The following is a 20,715-nucleotide window of genomic DNA, read 5'->3' as shown; positions in this document are numbered from 1 at the left end:
ATACATGCCTCCAAAGCATGTCAAGTAGCACCTACCTAGGGAAATACACAAGAGTAGAACATGCCGAAACTTCCTTAAACACTCCCTGTTTCCACCAGTAAGTGACTCAGGGACTTCTCAAGATTGTATAACTGCATACATTTTTAATGGATTTTCTTCTGTGAACTTCAAGAATCACTTTTAATTTATACATCCTGCAGCAAGAAGCTCCACAACTTATTTATATGCTAGTTCAAAAGCAACCTCCTTTTGTTTGTCTTGATCTTCCTTCCTCCTAATTTAACTTAATGACACATCGAATGAAAAGCACAGCTGCATAGTGTGTGTTTCATCAATGACCTTCTCTTCTAAAGGTACCAAATATCATTTATTGACTCACAAGTGAGTGTGGTGTTGACATTTCCTTTTTTCTTAAGATTACCCTGCCTTTGGAGATCCTGCTTATCAAGTGGGTAGGAGCTCACACTCTGTCATCCTCACACTGCTCAGACTGCTTACAATGGTGCTGCTCATTCTGTGAAACTGAATCTTATCAGGACAGAATTGAACAGAAATCACTTCTCCTGAATGGTCTTTAATAACTGATCTGACAGGTGAGCAGGGTGGAATGTGTTGTTGACAACATTATTTTAAAAATACCACAAGATCGTTACAAATGTTTCCAGTTACTGGGTAGTTGATGTGAACGTGCAGACATATACATAGGGAAAGGTACTGCTGTATGACAAGACGCTGCTCTTAAAAATGGATTTCAAGAAACTATTTAAAATTGAACTATGTCATTGACACAAGAAAACCAGCAAATGAACTGCTGCTATATTTTGGTCTAAAAAACCCACCAAAAAAAAAAAAAAGGAAAAGTGAAATAAATTTTAAAGAATATGCATGAAATATGGAACTAACTCACAGAGTACATGAGTTTATGGAGTTACATTAAAAAAAGTGGTAATAAATTCAGTAACAACATAATCTCGGAGTAACCCCTAGCAGCTAGACCCCATGACTGCTAGAAATGACAGAAAGATTCAGTGTTATTCACATTTTTTCAGAATTATGTTCTTCTTTGAACATTTGATTCAGAGAATTAGAAAGTTGACCCCTAGCCCAGCCCAGCTGTGCATATTCCCATCATTCTCCTTTTTTTTTTTATAATGAAGTCTTTTGTCCTTTGGCCATTTTATGAATGGGATAGTAGGAATACACTCAGCAGGGGTGGGCCAAGGTACCAACTCTCTCCATCTTTGTCAGGAAGACTAATGGGTGGTAGACAATTACGCAGCTAGTAATTTCAGCTAGAAGTATTCAATATTAGGCAAGACATCCTGACTGTGTTGGAATCTTATTTAAAACTCCTACACAGACCCTGGGGCATGTTTTCTTCTTGTACTGCATTGAGAAAAAAAAAAAATCAGACATAGCAAGGTACTTCAGCAGACTAATGAATGCATCTTTTAGAGTTTCAGCTCCAATAACTGAGGCTAGGACTTTGCGTTTTGTGCTGAGCAACACATTTCTAGATCTTGGCCCTGTACGAACTGTAAGTATTTACATCTGGTAAGGGAGGACCAAAAAGCCTGTGTGATTTTTTAATGGACTAATTAAATAGATTTATATGCAAGTAAATGTGGTTAGCTGTGGAATCGCATATTGTTTCTGTGCTCACCAGTAGGAGGACCTACACTTAAATGTATTTGGGCAATGTAATGGACAATTTACAAAACTATTAGGAACAGAAAATTAAAGGGGCGGGGGGGGTAAATCACAGCACAACCACTCTCCTTGCAATCACTTAACATTTTCACTAAGTTTTTTTCACAGAGATTCCACACACTTTCATCTATGATTGCCAACAAGAAAGCTATATACATATGAAATAACTGTAGTAGAAGGTCTGAAATATTGTTCTAAAGGTTGAGAAAACAAATCTTTACTTACCACACTGTAAAGAGAAAGAGGTGACTAATACAGAATCAGCACAAGAGGGGAATCAAACTTATAACATCTTCAGCCACTTCTAAAGGTATTTAAAAATATCATATATTCCAATCACTAAGTAAGTGAGTTTGTCAGAATGAAACAAGTTGAAAATCCATTCAGGATGTTTTCTGAACTTGAAGAAATAAAGCTGCTTCACAGCTTTCTGTTCTAAACTCTATAAAATTATTGATTACAATCATGTTCCTCCATCACAGTAAAAATACAAACCAAATGTTTCATAAAAGTGGACATTTCTGAGTTTTAAAATGAAAATTATTCAGGATAATCATTGTCATTATTTGGGTGAATAAGTAAAGCCTTAGCTATTAGAGAAAAGATAGTATTTTATCCATTCTTTTGCATTGATAGTAGCTGACCTTGAAGACCCTGTGATCACAGCACTGTAGTGGATCACCTCCACACAGCTCAACATCCTCATTAGCATACCCTACCTGCAGCTGTCGTGACACATACTTATGTCAATACCTAGCACACATGGAAATTCTGTCCTAATGACTTCCTTTGCAAGGGAATATAACCAAGATACTTCGTTCGGTTAAATGTAATTAGCAATCAATTATATTCAAATTAGAGACCTTAGATTTGCAGCACTTGCCTCAGTTTACCTGTTCCTGTAAAGGATCCATTTGTGATATTATTGAGTAGCAAAAGAGTATAGAAATGTGGAAATGTAATTACAAGTCCACTATAGAGCTGGTGTACAAGAAGAAAAGCCTCTGAGAGACAGATATGTATATCAACTGAAGAAGGTGGCAGGGGTGTCAGCAAAATACAAAATGAATAGAAACACTAATCTGTGACTAAAAAAGCTATTCTCTGGACTCCCTAGTATATAACTTCTTTTTCATTTTAAGAAATGGCATTAGGTAAATCAGTTGTCTTCAAATAGAGTATATTTTACAAAGTCATTAGTCTCATGCAAAATGACACTTTTTCCTTTCCTCATCCCCAATATTGCTGTAAAATATTGTGATTCAGATTTTTTTTTTCAGTTTTTTTCTTCATAAGGACAATCTAATTCTTACTTCCATTCAAAATATTCTAGCACACTGCTTTTCACTCTTGTGACTGAAAAGAGACTAACAGCACATAATACATAGTCAATATTTTCATGTTTGATATTTGATTTCAATATTTGATTTTAACTGTCATTATAAAAACTGACAAGAGGTCCCTGTAGACAGCCAGACATTATTGGTTAGTTCAAAATAATCCATTACACTGTATTGCTTCTCTTATATTTGAACAGGGAGTTCTCTATCATTTTAAAATCAATCTTCATTATTTTTACTTCATTTTAGAGAGATTTTGACCCATCTTAATGCCACTATTAAAGATCATGATGTAGCAAAGGTTTGTTCTTATAAACATACAGAGCAAATCTGAAACAGAACAAGCTTAATATTAGCCAAAAATAATGAGTATGTAGTGAATCTATACAGAAATCATGTTTTTATTTTTATTGCAATTCATTTCAAGGCTGAAAATAAAGGTTGTTTGCCATTAATTCTATCTTGCTGAATTTTACAAATATGTTGTTTGCTACTCTAAAGGTAACAGTGAGGTTGTCCTCTTAAAGGTGCACAGATTTTGTATGAGCCCAGAAGGTCCGTCAATTAATGGATGACCATCAATTGACCAGTGATTCATACAGAAGATACACAGTAGTCAAGATAAATAAACAGAATTTACAGACTAGACATATGTACTTTTCATATCCTAAGAAATTAGTATCCCAAGTATTCATGTAACTAACCCATTACTCATTTTACTGAAATCATTCTGCTATTCATAACAAACACACTCTGTTCTACTGCAGTTTTGTCTCCTTATTGCAATTAGTAGATGATTGGGGAAAAAAATGTGATGACCACAAAATTTATGAGTAACTCAAGGACACATTTATATGAATAATAACTTATGTAAATTGGTTAAATGAGAGACTATGCTGTCAAGGTTTATCATATTACCCACTTCTCTGTTTACATGGCAGATGGTTCAGATTTACTATTAGCATATTAGTGGGAAGCTAGAAAGAAAGAAAATTTTAATAGCTGTGAATCCCCAGAAGGGAGCAATAGCAGTTTTCAAGAGGGTGCTTTCTGAGAATTTACAAACTGAACTAAAAAAACTATAATGCAAGAATGGATTTTATTTTCATTTAAAACAAGGATGATTTTTGTCCTATTCCAAATAAATCTAAGGGATCTTTAAAGTACCAAGTAAAGCAACATTTGGTGAGCCCAAACTTACTATCTTTGCACTTAATTAAAACTATCTATTTTCGCTCTAACACAATCATTTTTTCAGTTCACTGATTAAATTGAAGTAATCAGTAAAATCACGTTAAAAACAGTATCTCTTGCAAGCATACTCAAAATCATTGTGATTTAGGTATGCTCCCAAGCATACTCAAGTTAGACGGAGTTAGCAATCCTGGCTAACATAAGGTACTGGAAGATGTCCTTTCCCAGCTGGCATCCTATGTGACCATCCCTTCCCCTACCATTTGAAGATGAACAATACATCTATATCTTGGCATCTTTGAAACTCTGAGGTCTGAGGCATTGAAAGAATGGCCCAGTCACCCTGCTTTAATAATTACCATGTTAACAGGGATGTATTTGGTTTGCTAGGTATTCTGCATGATCCTTAACACTAAACTACAGTTAAGGTAAAAGTAAAGGAAATCATATAGCAATTAGTGATAACACTTGTTCTTTAGGTTTAGAGGAAGGTATTTGAAAATAAAAAAAAAAATGAAAAAAACCCCACAACACTGATATCTACCTCTGCTTCAGATCTATATATTTCTGGCAGTCCAAAGGCACTGAAACACACACACCACTCAGAAACTGGCAACTGGTCTTTAGGCAAAACCCTAATCATTGGCATTTTATTGCATCAAAAGTGATTGTGATTTGAGTATATGTGCATCTTTACATTCCCAAACTCTCCTTACTATTCTGTTCAATGTCAGCCTTTTTCTTGGGGATTTTCCATAGTTTATAAACTTAGCATGTTATTAGAGTATCAATTTGTAACTATTTTCGAAGAGGACTTCTTCACCTGTGAGTAATTTTACAAAAGCTGAATTCCTCTGGGAATTTCAAAGCAGAATATAATGCCCTTCTAGGCAGTAACCAGAATGTACTAATAACTGCTTCAGTTCTTAACTAAAAATAAACAATTTATCCTTTTTATTAAAGAATGTGACACTGAAGGAAACGGGCTAAGATTTTGACTATGCTGCATAACTCCTTTGTATGCTAAAAATCAGTTTGGGGGAGTTGTTTCCCCATTGATCTTTCTTCTTCTATGGAATTCAGCACTTTGTGGAGAAAGTATTATTCTGCTATGGTTGGTCTACTCTAACAAAGTTTGAGCAGGATATTAATATTACTGTATATTCATCCATATTATGTCTGCCAAAAATATATGCCTATTTGCTGTTCACATAACTCATCTCTTAAACATATAACCCAATTCCCTATGAGAATCAGGTTGACGCAGTGAAAATTATAGTACAGAATATATGGAATAGTGCTCAGAACAATAGTAAAAGGACAGGAACAGCACCAACTTTGGATAGATACCAGCAAATGCTGTTCTCTGAGGCTGCTAGGTACCAGGAGACCTTCAGGTTATAAACTGAAGATTTTATCCTTACAGTTCATGCAAGGAACTGCAAAGTTAGCAAGACTGAGTGGCACCAGTATGCAGTAATCGTAATATAATATTGTCAGTTACTAATACAAGGGCAATGTAACATCCAGCAGTAACACAGGCTTCCTTACAGCCTTTGGGACATTTCAAGAAATTTGTTGTGTTTTGACAGTTCTGCTACTTGCATGAGAGTAATAGAGGCACTTAGATGCCTTACATAGAGAATCACGGGATAGGAGGCAGGATTTCCTTGGTTATAAAGCCACAAGCCTAAAATTCTGTCACCTAATTAATCACCTGGCATTAGTCATTCATGTTGATATTTGAGGTTACTGCCAAAATCTTAAAAAAAAAAAAAAAAGATATTCAGTAAAAGTTTGTAGTACAAAAGAAGAAAAAGAAATTTTAGGAAGTTTAATTGTACAACTGAAGAAAATATTTTAATGCTAGGAATCTTACATGTGAAAATATACATTTATGTTACACCTTCATTTTCAATGACATAAAATCATTTTTTCAAGCATCAGATCTCTAATGTGGTCTTAAACGTAAAATGCCACAGATGCTTTCTCAGTACTTATATTAATTTCCAAAAATATAAAAATCAGACAAGCTAATTAAGTAATAATAGGAAATATTAATTTGATTTTTTGGTAACTTAAGACAAAAAATATGTTGTGAATTATCTCTGAGATAAATAGGATGAGTATCTGCCATCATAACTAGCAAAATGGTTGCATAAGTCAGTGAAGGCATAATCATCAAAAACCTTTCTGTAAAAAAAACAGTAATTAAAAAAAATGGTTCCATGAAAATAGCATCAATGGACTTATTTTTGAGACAAAACGTCTTTGTAGGCAATTAATACAGGTAAAGTAAATTGCAAATTAGGATCATCCATTGTCTTTTTTTCCGATATTTTGGTAATTTAATTTTAATATGCATTTATTATAAATAGCTATTTAACTTCCTCACCTATATTTAAAAAATAATGTTTTAAAGTGTGTAGATACATTGCTACTCTGGAACAAAAGGAAACCTGGAAGTCTGGAAAACAGGCCTGGTCATTAAAAATATGTCAACTGAATAATTTCATAAAGAAGGATCAAAATCTTTCATGCAGGCTCTCAACTTTCATCACAAAAAGATACAGGTAGTGAGATAACACAGAATATTCCTCACCTGTTATGGATCCCAACAATACAGCGGTTAATATATGCATGAGATATTCTTAGAGAAATGTTTCTCACATTTAGGAAATTGAAACAATTCTATCTCTGTCTTGCATGTGACTAAGTGTATCTAAGAGCTTTTGACAGTCACTGCAGGACTCCATATTTTTGTAAGATATATTAGTAAACTAGTAGATGGGCATCAGCAAAAGGAAATTCATCTTGCCCTTGCATATTAATAGCTATTTTGTAATTTCCAAAGTAATTTTTCACTGCTTGTTTCTGCAATAAAAAAGAAAAGGGGGAGTTCTCTGAGTCAGGACTGCTCTGTTAGTAAGAAGAGACATCATCTATATGCCTAAAAAGCACATCAGCAATTGAAATCTTTCCCTGATCATTCAGGAGCCACAGGGGCTCTGCCTCAAGCCCTGTCATGCCGCTCGTAAACAAGTTCTCCTTTTTGCTTCAGTTATCCTTGGGAAGAAAACAAAACTTGACTAAAACAACGGAAAATCTAATCCAGATCTTTATAAAATATTGGTGTATTTGTTATGTCCTTATAGTCCAAGTTCAATTAGTACAAGAAAGGCTTACAGAGATTACAGTGAAAGATAATATTATCTCCTCAATTTTTGCTCGTTTTAGTTTAGATTGTAATATTTCAGCTCTCCATGTGTTTTCTTCATGACTAATCAGTTTGTTCAAACTAAGGTGTTTATAATCTTGAAGGCTTGACTTTTTCAACTCTCCAGCCCCTCTTGGTCCTTCTCAGCTTTCCCTAATTATCAAGTTTTGATGAGGTTTATTAAAAGTTGCATGTATTCTCTGTGCTTCAAATGGTCTGAGTTACCTGTCACTAACAATTTTTCTGGTAGATGGCCAGTATCTCAGAGGTGATTATTGGAGCAGAGATGTCTGGACCTACCACTGTACAAACACATCAGCTGAAGTAGCCCTTGTGAATGTTGGGACATGTCTACTGTGAGAAATTTTTTAAGTGGGCCATCATTGGAGGTGTTGGGTTAAAAGTGAGCTGAAGCTTAAGGTTAGAGATAAGGTTAAGATTAGACCTAGGGTTAGGAGAAACAGAAAAGTTAGAGGTGCAGCTGAAGTGGGGCTGGAAAGGGGATGCTAAAGGGAGGGGTGAGCTGTAAAAACCTTTATCCTCTGGCAATTTTGTCACCTGGGCAAGAGTTCTCGATCTTAACTTAGGACTCATCAGAGGGCCTAGTTTTAGGATTAGGGTTCAGAAAGACACAAGACAGGGCTGTACAGGGCTGCCAAATGAAGTGGTGGCCTGGATAGAGTTTTCTCCCCTGACAACTATGTCACCTGGACCAAGACTGGGGTTCTTGGCTAAGGTTTAGCCGAGGGCCTAGAGTTAACATTAGGGATAAAGTTAGAAGGGTGTCAAAGCCTAGAGCTATAGCAGGAATGGGGTTAGAGAAGAGCTGCCAAGGGAAGGAATAAGCTGCAAACTGTTTTCTGCCTTGAGAACTTTTTCATGTGTATGGGTGGCACAATATCTCAGGTTGAAGATCAGCTGAAGGCTCAGGATTTGGGTGAGGGTTGGGGCTGAGAGAAGCAAAGACTGGAGTTTAAACTTCAGCAGAGTTTGAAAGGCACTGCCAAAAGGAAGGGTTATCTGAAAAAAGATTTGTGCCTTGAGAAGCAACTCATACTTGGTGGTGGGCCACAGATAATGCTCACTTGATACTTACAGTTAGATTCAGGGTTAGGGTTTAGAGAGAGACAAAGCCTAGGAAAGGGCCTGGAGAGAAAACGAAAACCAGAAAAATGAAGTGGTGGAGTGATGGGCTGGAAGTTTTCTTCTGAAAAACATTTTCTACTAATACTTAACATTTAAAGGAAAAAGTAATTTTAACTACATTTTCTCATTCTGTTTGTTCTCTATGCTTGTTCTAGGAAATGAGCTTGCTGTCAGGAATGTTTCCAGATCATTTGAACTGAAGCATATCTGTATGCAAAACTTCATTCTACTAGTTATGCTCATCTAGTTTAGCATACAGTATACCACCAATTAAAACAGCATGAAATTGGTACACAAAAAATGCATAAATAAGAAAGACATATCGAACTAGACATCATTTGTAGGAGTCATGGGAAAATAGTTTCACAAAGCTTAGAAAAATTGCCAGCTTAGAAAAATTGACAAGCAGGAAAACAGAAAAAGGACTCCTCACTGAATGCACGACACAATGAATTATTCTCCCAGTTATTTTAGTGACTAGTGCAAGTAAAGCAGTGCTCACAAAGCAACTCAGAGCTAAATCAAGAGCTAACCACAAATGTATGGTGGGGGGTGAGTAGCTACAAGAATTTATACACATTCAACAAGTTTGCAATGCAAGCTGCTGCTGAAGGAATTAATGCTTTTATATGAGTTGTATTTTGACTAAAACATTCTCACTGCTTACAGAGGCAGACAACACTCTTTGAATGGGTAGTCTATTATAGGTAAGTTCGACATTGCAACCATTACAGCAATGAAGTTGAAGGCAGCTTGCATGATTTGAACCAGCTGCTATTCAGTCTGCCAGGTTCTGGCTTCTTATACAGTCTTCGGGAAGAAGTAGTTGCTATATCTATGTTAGACACTTGGCAGTGGATTAACTGCATACGTACAGACTGGCAATACTCCACATGTGCATATGGTTGAGTTCAGAAAGGTAGGCAATGGTTACTTCTGTGTTGTCTTCAATAGATTTGCTAGGTAGTACTTCATGATTTTCAGAGCAGTGTCCATCCCACATGCAGTATGCATGTCTGAGGATTTGGTCAAAAACCTGACGGATGCCAGCATATGGATTAGGGGCAACCCATGATGTGAAGGCTTGGCTCCCCTGCAGTAGGAAACACTCTTCCAATCATAAAACAAATGACTTTTTGAACAACAAAGCCGGTAAATCCTTTCTACTACACATATATCATCTGTGCTTTTCCTTCATTCTTAGACTTGCTGCTTTCATTCCACCAGGCAAAATATGCTTTTGTATAAATTTCTCAATAGTAAACAGCTGACAACAGACTTACTATCTTACCCCTGAATTTTCAGTAACAGTTGTTTCTGAAAATGCCATTAAGTTTGTGACAAGGTTTTGAGTGCATTTCTTGGCATTTTTGCCTTTAGAAATTTATGAAAAATGACATGTGCTTCCCTGAAAAAATAATTTATATCAGGGTAGTTCTGATTTGATACAGTCACCTGAAAAATCTAGAAATGAAAAAAGCCACAAGTCTTTGTGTTGGGGAGTTTGAGATTGCTGTTTCTGCTTTGTGAGCTGCAGACATTTCTGAGTCTTGCTACAGATCAAGTGTATGAATAATTTAAGATTAAAACACAATAGGCTCCCTGAACTACACCCAGATACCAACAGTTATTCCGAGACATGCTGACAACACCCACAGCTTGATGCTCTATTTAGTCAGCATGACTACTAGGTCACCTATGTAGGCGGTGGTTGAGTGGTTCAGACAAGGCATCATCTAGGACTGCCAAAAACTGACTGTTCTTTGTTGATACCCAGACATGAGCTCAGAACCAAGAGATTTCAAGGAGAACTTCAGAGAAAACAGACTTTACAGTAGCAGATCAAAAACTACCTCATGTACAATTGTAAATGCATGACACAATGAAATAATAAAGAATGATGTGTTACAAATAAGGCATAAAGAATTTATGTGTGAAACAAATACCTGTTTTGTTTGTACCTGAAGATATGTAATCACAAGATAATTCTACACTGGAAATCACTAACAGATGGACAACCCATTAGAAATCCAACTTCCGTTACCTTTTCCAGAGCAAAGAGTCAAGATTTAAGAGCATCCGCTTATAGGAACTTCTAAATGCACACCAGTTCAGAAAAAGAAAAGGATTCGACCTCACAGCAGAATTATTCATTTAGTACCTTACTGGTTGCTATAGACCTGTAATTCTGAAAGGGAAAACAGGTAGGCTTATTGTGTTACCTACAGTCAAGCTTACTTTCCCAGCTGTGCCCCTTGGAAGTCCCAGTTCATATTTCTCTTTTGGTGTTTCTCACTTTTGTGTCTTGTGGGAGACATCGGCCTGTCAGCCCTGCACAGCCTCTGAGAAGCAGCAAGGCTTTGATGAGAAACAGGCCTTGAGAGAAAGATAAGAAACTGCCGAGTTGTGCCAAGGTGGCAGGGAAAAACAATGGACAGCTGCAATACTGAACTGTGGAAAAGTACTGAACTGTGAGAAGTTACCGCTGAGTGAACAGCGCGTGAACAAGAAGGTGATTGGTCTGCACAGTGTGTGTTAGAGTGGTCTTATGCTGATAGGAGAAAAGGTTGATAACTGTCTAATTGCTGATTTGCTAATCATGAAGTAGGAGCTTTAACCATAGTATAAGTATGTACTATTGTAATAATAAAGGGTCTTTCCTTCTGTACTTCATGGAGAGTCTGTGCCTCAATTGCCACAGTGTCTTCCTGTTTTTCTGTTGACTAGTAGTTTCTTTCTATTTCCTTAGCCTAAACAATTTCAAGATAAAACCCAGGCAGTTATGGTTTTCTTACATTCTTAAAAGTCTGTATCACTTTCAGCTCTTTCTACTTAGTTTTACACTATCTTAAACACTGAGGCCAAAGCCTAAGGTTTCAAACCAATCCACACTACATAGCCAACAAAGAGAGCACCTACTGCTACTGTGGGTATTTCACATCAGCACCTTAGGTGAACTCTCTTTTAGACACTGAACACTATTTTACTGCACAGTGAAGGAGCTTAGGGCCTGACTCCTGTAATAAATCATAACTAATTATGCTAATATATAGGGCATGAAATTAGCTGCTCATCTCATGCCTGTGACATCTATTAATCTGTATGTTGGTTTATTACTTGCATTCTGATGTTTTGAAGACAAGCCAGCTTTTCCCTACAGTAGTACTAAACCGTTATTCTTTAATTCCCAAAGACATATCTTTCAAACTCCTTTATCAAAGGAGACACTGGTGCCCCTTCACAACTCTAGTGAGATCAGCAGATATGCCAGCCCAGGCAAGTTGTTTACAGGGTCAGTGTTCAAACAGCTCAAGATCAGAGAGGATAGGTAGGTACTGCATGGATTAAGTAACTGTGCCTCAAGATTTAGTGAACAACTCACTATCAATTTACAGTGAACAACTCACTATTACACTCAAATGAACCTCTATTTTTCAATGTCACTCTTTTCATTAATATATATTTACATTTGTAGGATTCACTTTCACAAGTGACAAAAAATTACACAATACTTATTGTCATCAAAAGCATCTGTGAAATGGCACCACCTCTACCAGGTCTTCTATTCCCCATTTTTATCAGATTACGTTCTCAGACTACATATTATAGAACAAGTATATACCAGATTAATAAGTGATGGTAGAGCTGGTAGCATGCCAGTTATTAACGTATTTAAATTCTTCAGTAGTTATTGATGCTTCAAATGTCAAAAATTCACATTTATGTAATGCCCTGGCATAAATTTGGGCTCCCTGAAAGGACCATAACATTGATGGTTGTAAATCAGCCTTTCCTACACTTCCCACAGCTGTGCCTCCGATTCCTCACTGCTCCATGACAGCCAAAGTCTGGGAGAAGACAAGGGGCACGGGCAGAGGAGACTGACCAGTCAGACACACTGTGCGATGAAGCCGCATAGAGAAGCAGGGGAAAAGCCTCCTGGTATGAGTCACTGTTAAGAAACCATGAAAACCTTATCCGCGTGCAACGTATAATCTACAACACACCAAATATCAAATCTGTTTTGGGAAGTGGATATGATTAATCCCACACGCTTTGAATCAGCAAATGAATCAAGAATTTATTTCTGTGAAGCATTTTAGACTTTTTTGCAGCTTAAAAGCTACTGAGATCCTGGCACCTCTGCTTGTGCCTATAATGTCTGAGGCTTATTTCAAGACAACAGCAGCACAATATGGGCTGCAGGGGTGGCCTCTGTGAGGAGAGGCCAGGACTGCCCTGCGCTGGACATGGCTGGTTGCAGCCAGTTCCAGCCGGATCCCATTGCAGGGCACAGCTGAGCCCCTCAGCCAAGCTGGCGGCACCTCTGGGAGAAGGAAGTTCTCCATTGTGGAGCCTGTGGAGAGCCCACGCTGAGGAAAAGCGTGAGGAAGGAAGAGTGGCAGAGAGGAACATCTGTGTCCTCTTGACAACCCTGAAACCACCACCCCCCTGTGTCACTCATTGCCTCTCTGAAAGGACAGTGTGACCTGTAGTGACAGCAAGGGGCAAGAAGAGGGGTCTGGAGTGGAGTTTCACATGAGATTTCTTGCTCCTGATCTTCCTGTTTTCCCTTCTCCCTGTCCCACTCCCCTGGGATCCAGGGAGTGAGTGAGTGGCTGGGTGGGAACTTGGCTGCTAGCTGGGACCACCCCAGCATCTATGGTAATAGCTGAGACAGCTGCTTCCAAATCAGCTTTAGCTGATCTAAGGTCAAGTTGCCATCTGATTCACTGCCCCCCTGTGTATTCCTGCCCCTTTCCTCGGGCTGAGGCTAGGTGTCAGTGAGGGCAGAGAGATGTCACTTGGTCTAGTTGGCATCAGTCCTACAGAAGGTTTGATGAGCCTTGTGCCAGATCAGCCATCCATGCCTGTGCGGGAAGGTGGGGGAAGAAACAGTTTAATCAGTTTAACCGATTTATGCCAATACGAGTGGAAGGTGCTGTCGAAGGGTCCCATCCACTCCCCTTCCTTCCTGACTATCTGGTCTCATTTGTTCTAATTAGTATTTAAATGTTCTTATTAAATATTCAATAATTAACACTAATAATTCACCAAATATGATAAATATAAGCAAGGAATTTGTTTTTAAAAGTTTCAGAAACATAGCAAATGTGTTTTATTTTGTATGTAACTTTACAATATGGAGTTACAAAGGCTTAATTAAGAAATGCAGTTGAAACTGTAATTTTTTTAAGAATACATGACATTTAAATCTGAGGACATATTGTGTCACACAAATGTTTTCTCCTGCAATTCCTGTAAATAACAAAAAATAGATATAGTTGAGAAAAACATTAGTGATAAATATGTAATACACATTATCTACAGCTGTATTCCCACTACTTCAGATAAATGTTACACCCCTTTTTCTGGTTCCTCTTATTATTCCCTGATCAAAGTAATAGAAATTCTGATCATTTTGTAATTTCTTTGATGATTTTCTGTAGCCTTAAGCTGTTCACCAGAGAAGATTGCAACATGCAGGCCCAAGTCACTAGAGAATTTAAGCACATGTCTAATTTTATGAATTATCATAGCACAACAGAGGAAGCTGCACACATGCTTAAAATTTCAAAAGCACTTTGCTTTTTAGAGTCACCCAAAACATATCCAGAGAGGGTCACTAAAAAGAATGTAGCTTGCTCATTATCCGTAAATTTCAGAAGCTTCCTGTTTCTTTAGTAATTAAAAAAAAAAATAATTACAGTGTTTATGACAACTGGTGCTCTTCAAGGCATCTGTGCCATGTGCTAGTAGGAAAAAAAAAGCAGTAACTGAGGTCCCATTTCTTGTCATTGTGGTTCTCTATTCCCTTTGATATTAGCCACCAGAAAATAGTCTAATATAGTGCAGTAAAATCAATTTAATTTAACTATGTAAAATAATTTTTGCTGTTGATCCTGTGTAAATTTTGCATTTCTCCTCAGCTTTTCAGTTCCACTGAAGCATGAATGTTATTTTGCCTGCATAATTGAGAACTCTTATTCTAAAACAAAGTTCATTGAATTGGTACCCAAGTGTAAATGTCATTAGTAACACAACTTTTATAATGACAAAACATCTGTGCATAGTGCAAAATGTTTATTCATGCCATTTATTGCATTTTTAGTCTGTACATAATGTAATATGTGCATAACTGAATATAATGCACATGGCAAGGTTTTCCATGTACTATTTAGAGCGTTTGAAATAGTGTTAACTCAAGACTTTTCATTGTTATATTCAATAAATACTAATTATCATACAGAAAAAATACACAAAATTGAGTCTGCAAGGGCAATCTCCAAATCATGTAATTTTTCATTTGATAATTTATCAAGGAGCATTTTCTAATTGCAATTGCATTGTTTCAAAGAAAGTAGGAGGTTCTGTCAAGTTATTAATCTATGAAGGTTTCCTCAAAAAGTATTCTTTCCCACATTAAGACACAACCCAGAAATGTATGGATGAGAATTTATTTCACACCTGTGTACCATGCAGGGCAGCAAACCATTAGACTATTTCTGCTGAAGAGTACCCACAACAGTCTCTTGTAAATCACGCAGCCTAGAAGAGCCAAATGACTTTGTAGGAGGCTGATAGCACAAGTTGCAATATTATATGATTCTTCATTTCCTAATGATTAATAATTGCATGTTTCATGATAAACATTGAGGTTTCCTTATTTACGTCATTACAGAATGAGAAAAGACCTGTCCCTTTTCAATAACATTTTCCCAGGATCATTAAGAACTGAAAAAGTTCTGCATTTATTGTAAATCTTCATAATGCTTTATAATACACTACAGCTCAGTGTTAAGTATTCACTTTATTGTTCAATAAACTAAACCACAAAGAAACTAACTGATTTACTCATGGTCAAAAACCAAGCAGAGTCAGTGGTCATAGCTTCCAATTTTCTGTTCTTTAGTTCATGCTCCATCATAAAAGACTTTGAAAAAAAGAGCTTCACTCAACAGTCAGAATTGAGTATAACTGTTAAGCAGGTATTCTTTATTCGCAGCGCTGGGCAGCACTGGGGATCGATCGCTCTACCACAAGTGCCTCACCTACTAACAAAACACTCTGACATTTAATATACACAAAAAGCATACATATTCATCAGATTTCTTAGAAAAGGCAGTCTTATGCTAATGGGTTCTCAGAATTCATTTACATAGTCTGAGCATGCATAGTAAAAATAGAGTGAGGGTCTTCTCCCCTCCTTAGTGGTCCACATAGTCTTCCTCACACTGTCCGTTAGTTGAACTTTAGGTTTCTTGTGTCCACATATGGTCATAGAGTTACCTCATCCATCCGTCAGCTCCTGTTTGTTCCAAGGAGGTTAGTTTAGACCAGCTTCCAGTCACTTATCTTGACACTGGCATCTTCTTAGACACTTGTTTTTTAGATTCCTGCTATTAGGGATGTACTCAGGGAGTTTTTCAGGCTGTCCAAGGTCTGTCTTATCTTCACTAGGCAAGGAGTTACAGGTTTCAAAACATCTTACAAGTGGGTAATGACTACAGAGGGTAGTTAGGAAAAAAAGTATAAATGAAATTACATACATTACAGTAAAATACGGGAAAAATAAAAGCTAGTAAAACACAAGTGATGGTTAACATTAAAACTAAATGTCCTACTTTACAGGTCCCTGTACATTAGCAATTTCAACTATACTTGTAGCAACTTCTCTTCAACTTCATATATTCAAAGGTAATCTAAGACATCACATGTATGTGAATTTGACAAGATTGATGCACATGTCATTGACTAGATGATGATGAATTTAGTACATAGCTCTATTTTTGCTTCAGTTATAAGAGACAGTCAGGATATCTGCATTTGATATAGAATTTTTCTAGTTGTCACTCAGAAAGGAAACCTTTAAATTCTGGTAGCTCACTTGGTAGGACATTTTGGGGAATAGTTTGAGCATGTTAACTTGGTTGGAATTTTTTGCCTTTTACCTTTAAGACTGTCATGCTTAAGATGGAGGTGTTGGCAGAACTTAAGGACCTACTCGGAATTTAAAAGTTGCTGACAAATTAAAATCTGGTCTAAAAATACCTCCAAAACATTAATTGTTTCAGCAATGCAGTACATCTGGCCAGTTTGTATTAAAAAATCATCCACAGTTCAGCCTTTGACCTCCACATGCAAAATCTGAAAGTCACTTTACTAATACTCTGAGGAGAACAACCAGCAAGGAACATCTTTCCTGTCTTATAATCTGACACAGAAGAGACCAGCTCATACAGTATATGTGTTTAGAAGCAGTTTGACACTATTAGTGAGAGGTCACCAAAACTGTATGGCACTTTTGTAACCTGGTATTGGAAATTTCTGCACAGGTTCTAAAATAAAATTAATCTAAGTTTTGACACAGAGGATATTTTCTATGCACACTAAAGCTGCTCACCTGGCTGCACTAGTCATAGCATTCTTGTCCAAATACACAGGTGAAATCACTTATTATCATACTAAATATGTAGAAAACACGGTACACATTTTTCTCTGGCATTTATAAGTGGTTCATATCAAAGAAATGATTGGGCAGTCATGACACAGTGTGTGATTTGTATTGTAAGAAAACATATCTGTTTATTTAAAAGTATATTTTAACCTGAAGGTATCACTTCAATTTGACTACAGGTTTTCAGACATCTAGTAAAAAATGGTGCCAATTATGATTACATTCAGAACTCAATGGATTTCAGAACTGAGTTGTTATGTTGAGCAATTCTAGAAAAAAATTATCTGGTAAAAATTAGATTTTTATGTTCATCTGGACACAATAACTGATTCTAATTATTGGAAGGGCTTATCCCTGGGGCTGATGAATTTTACATTTTATATACTTATATGATTCTGATTGTACCAACATCACATGCAAATTCAGGCTAAATTCTCGGAACGTTTTAACTGAAAACAAAATGCATAGGTAAAGGACCTGATATCCTCCTTTTACCAATCGATTAATGGATAGAAAAGGAAAGGCCCATTGTTTAATTTCTTCCTCTTTCAGAATTGTCTTGCACCCAGATTTGCTTGAAAGAAACCTAGAGATCATGTTCAGATTATTTATCAGTTATAAATTCAGTCCTATCTGGAACAAAGTCCAGTTTTACATTAAATTTTGAAAAATATTGAAAGCCAGAGCTTGTTTACAGAATGGGAGAAAGAGACTGTTCGGTGATTAGGGCATTTCACCAGAGAGGTGGGACATATATCCAGCTGCTCTAATTTCAATGATTCATATATAAGGGAACAATTTCAGTATAAAATAATCTACTTTTTAGAGAGGAAAAAAACCCCAAAACAACTAAAAAGGCTAGTCAACATGGATGGAATTTATTTATTTTTGCTATGGTAAAAGCTGAAATATCAGTTATTCTCTTATCCATAATTATATTCTTTACAACTATGGTCTTTTTTTCTCTCTTACTGCTTAAGGATTATTCAGTTTAATGCCTTTAACAGGTGCCACTTTCTCTCTAACTTTTAATTCCTGAGAAAGTGGCAAAAGAAAAAAAAATACACATTCATTTAAAAAATTCTATGAGCTGCTTAATGAATAAATGCAAGATTTACAAGTCCATCATCATTAGAACTCTCCTTTGGTTGTTCTCAGCATGCTCCTGATAAAAATGATATAACTGCTATACTCCACTGATCATAGCAAAATAGATATATAGCCCTGCACAAAATTCTGTCTGTGCTTCTGTCACTTGTGCAAGGGATCATAATTATATGCTGCAGAAAATGAATTAATGGAATAAATGAAGTATGCAGATATCTGTCAGCCCTGACAAACAACTTTGCTGTTCAATTAGCATAACTCCATCCTTTATTAAAGAACTGGGATTACTCATCACAGTTAAATGCTTTATTTATTTAAGATGGTCATTTATAAAACAGGCCTAGAGAAGTATCAATTTATTTCCCTGAAAACTCTTAGAGACAGAAGTTGGTGTGGTTGTGTACAGAAGATGGCTTGTACATGTTTCTAATACCGTGGGCCACATCTCTAATCCATACTGGTTTGTGAGCTGCCTCTTCACCCATTTACATGATGTGACATTCCCATGGCAACTACTGTAGCTGCCAACATGGAAAAATACTAGTGGCATATTTACTGCATTTTAACTTAGCAGTAAGCACATCATCCCTTTTGAAGGCGGAATGCAGACAAAGCAGCCATAGTTTGCAGTGAGGACTCACAGAACATACTAGAATCTGCATGGAAGGAGCAGTCAGAAGCACCCTGTGACTGCTCAAAGTCTTCAAATTCACTAGCAGGTTTTTTTGAGTCCCCTGTGCTGCAAAGCTATGTAAAATTTCACAAGCAGATGATTCCTAGAAAGAAGGACTTGAGGATAATTATAGGCTTCGTGTCAGTATTCACACGGTTTTTGGCAGAGGCCGGGGAATGCTGCTTTCTGTCAGCATGCAGAGTGCAGCACACAGGAGAGAGCTCCATGCTCAGAAACTCTCCCCATCCTGGAAGACTCCTGTCCTTGCTGCTCTCCACTGAAGCTGCTCCACGCAAAGTGGATTTGAAGCGCCAGTCCTCAAAGCACAGGATAGGCTGAATACCTTACACTGACACCTTGCATAAAAAAAAAGTGAAGCCCTTGATCCCTCTAGGAAAGACAAGAGAAGGTAAGATAAAAATGGCCTGCATTAATATAAGACTCAGAAGTTTAAAAGACTTTGGTGCAACCATGATAATCTTGTCTCATTTCTGTTGTCCATTTGCAGATCTCTAGGACTGTGTTTTGTGTCTCTCACTGTCAGCAGTAAACACAGTAGAGGAAAAAAAAAAAAAACCTGCATATTAGGTGATTTAAAATAAGGACATAAATCTACACCAAGATTTCAAGATACATATATTGGCAGAGAAAAAATATTTCTATTCACATTAGAAATTAATTTGATAGCATAAATTTAAAATAATTTGTGAGCATAAATCAAGAATATAAGATCATTATAAAAAGAAAGAATAGAGCTAACTTTAATACCAAAATAGCTCTCAAAGACCATCACTTCAGTGATGTACCGGACCATTCCTATTATTTATCCTTATCCTCTGCCGCCATCAGGTGGCCATTTAATTCAAAAGATGTTAATCCTAAACAGAGACATGAGATAAAGAACCTGAAAAGTCGGGATATTTAGCAAAAGGTAGACAAAACAGCCAATCTTAAGGTGAAGCAGCATGTTTTCAGGCAAGGGATACCGACAGTAAATCAACACTTATCAATTTTAAGTACATAACTTTTGACAAACCACAGAAGGATGGAGGATGACAGAGCATCAAGGGAAAGAATTATTCTTTCTGTGTGAAAGTTAGGTGTTTAGGTAAAAACAGTTGTGTCATTTCCCCTCCTGAAGTAATGGGGAGGCAAAGGACAAACATGGCAGCTCCAAAGGAAAATTATTCCATCTTAAAAAGGGATGTCTAAACTAAATGGGACTAATCAGCATTTGGCTGTGCCTCACTCTCTCCGTTGCCTACAAAGCAATCCTCTGGGCACCTGACATTTAGATAATGTCACTTAGAGAGCTCAGTCTCACCCTGAGTGACAAGCCAAAACAGCAGACCTTTATGGCACATCTGTGTAAGCACATGCCTGGCACTCATTTAGTAGTACCCAAATATCAGGGGAGGAGACTGCTCATAATGAAAAATCATTAATACTATTTTGAGCTGCTAAAAGCATGACATTTTTTAGAAGCTGTCCAACTTCAGATAGAAAAAATTCTATCATCTCACTTCCAAAGGAGAGACAGTGCAAAAGTTCTGTCAAATCAAGGCATTATGAGGAGCATCGCCATAAGACATCTGGGCTCAGAACTCCGATAACAGAAGGCAGCAAATGCTGCTTTTCTTCAGCCTGCATTTGTGAAAAGGAATTCTGCTGTACTCCGCCATATTTATATTCATGATCACTGCTGCAAGAGAAAGAAGGGTGGCCAGTTGTCACAATTGGCCATATATTTGGTTTTAGTTTCATTGCTTTGCTTGCTTTGACATTTAGGACCATCAAAAGCGGATGAGATCTTAAGAATGATTGGCTTCTCTGCCAAATGAGGATGCTGACCACTTAAATGCATAGTAGA

This window comes from Strix aluco, chromosome 4 (genome assembly GCF_031877795.1).
Source record: "Strix aluco isolate bStrAlu1 chromosome 4, bStrAlu1.hap1, whole genome shotgun sequence".
Classification (NCBI taxonomy): domain Eukaryota; kingdom Metazoa; phylum Chordata; class Aves; order Strigiformes; family Strigidae; genus Strix; species Strix aluco.
The sequence above is the reverse complement of the archived record's forward strand: the minus strand, read 5'-3'. Positions refer to the sequence as shown.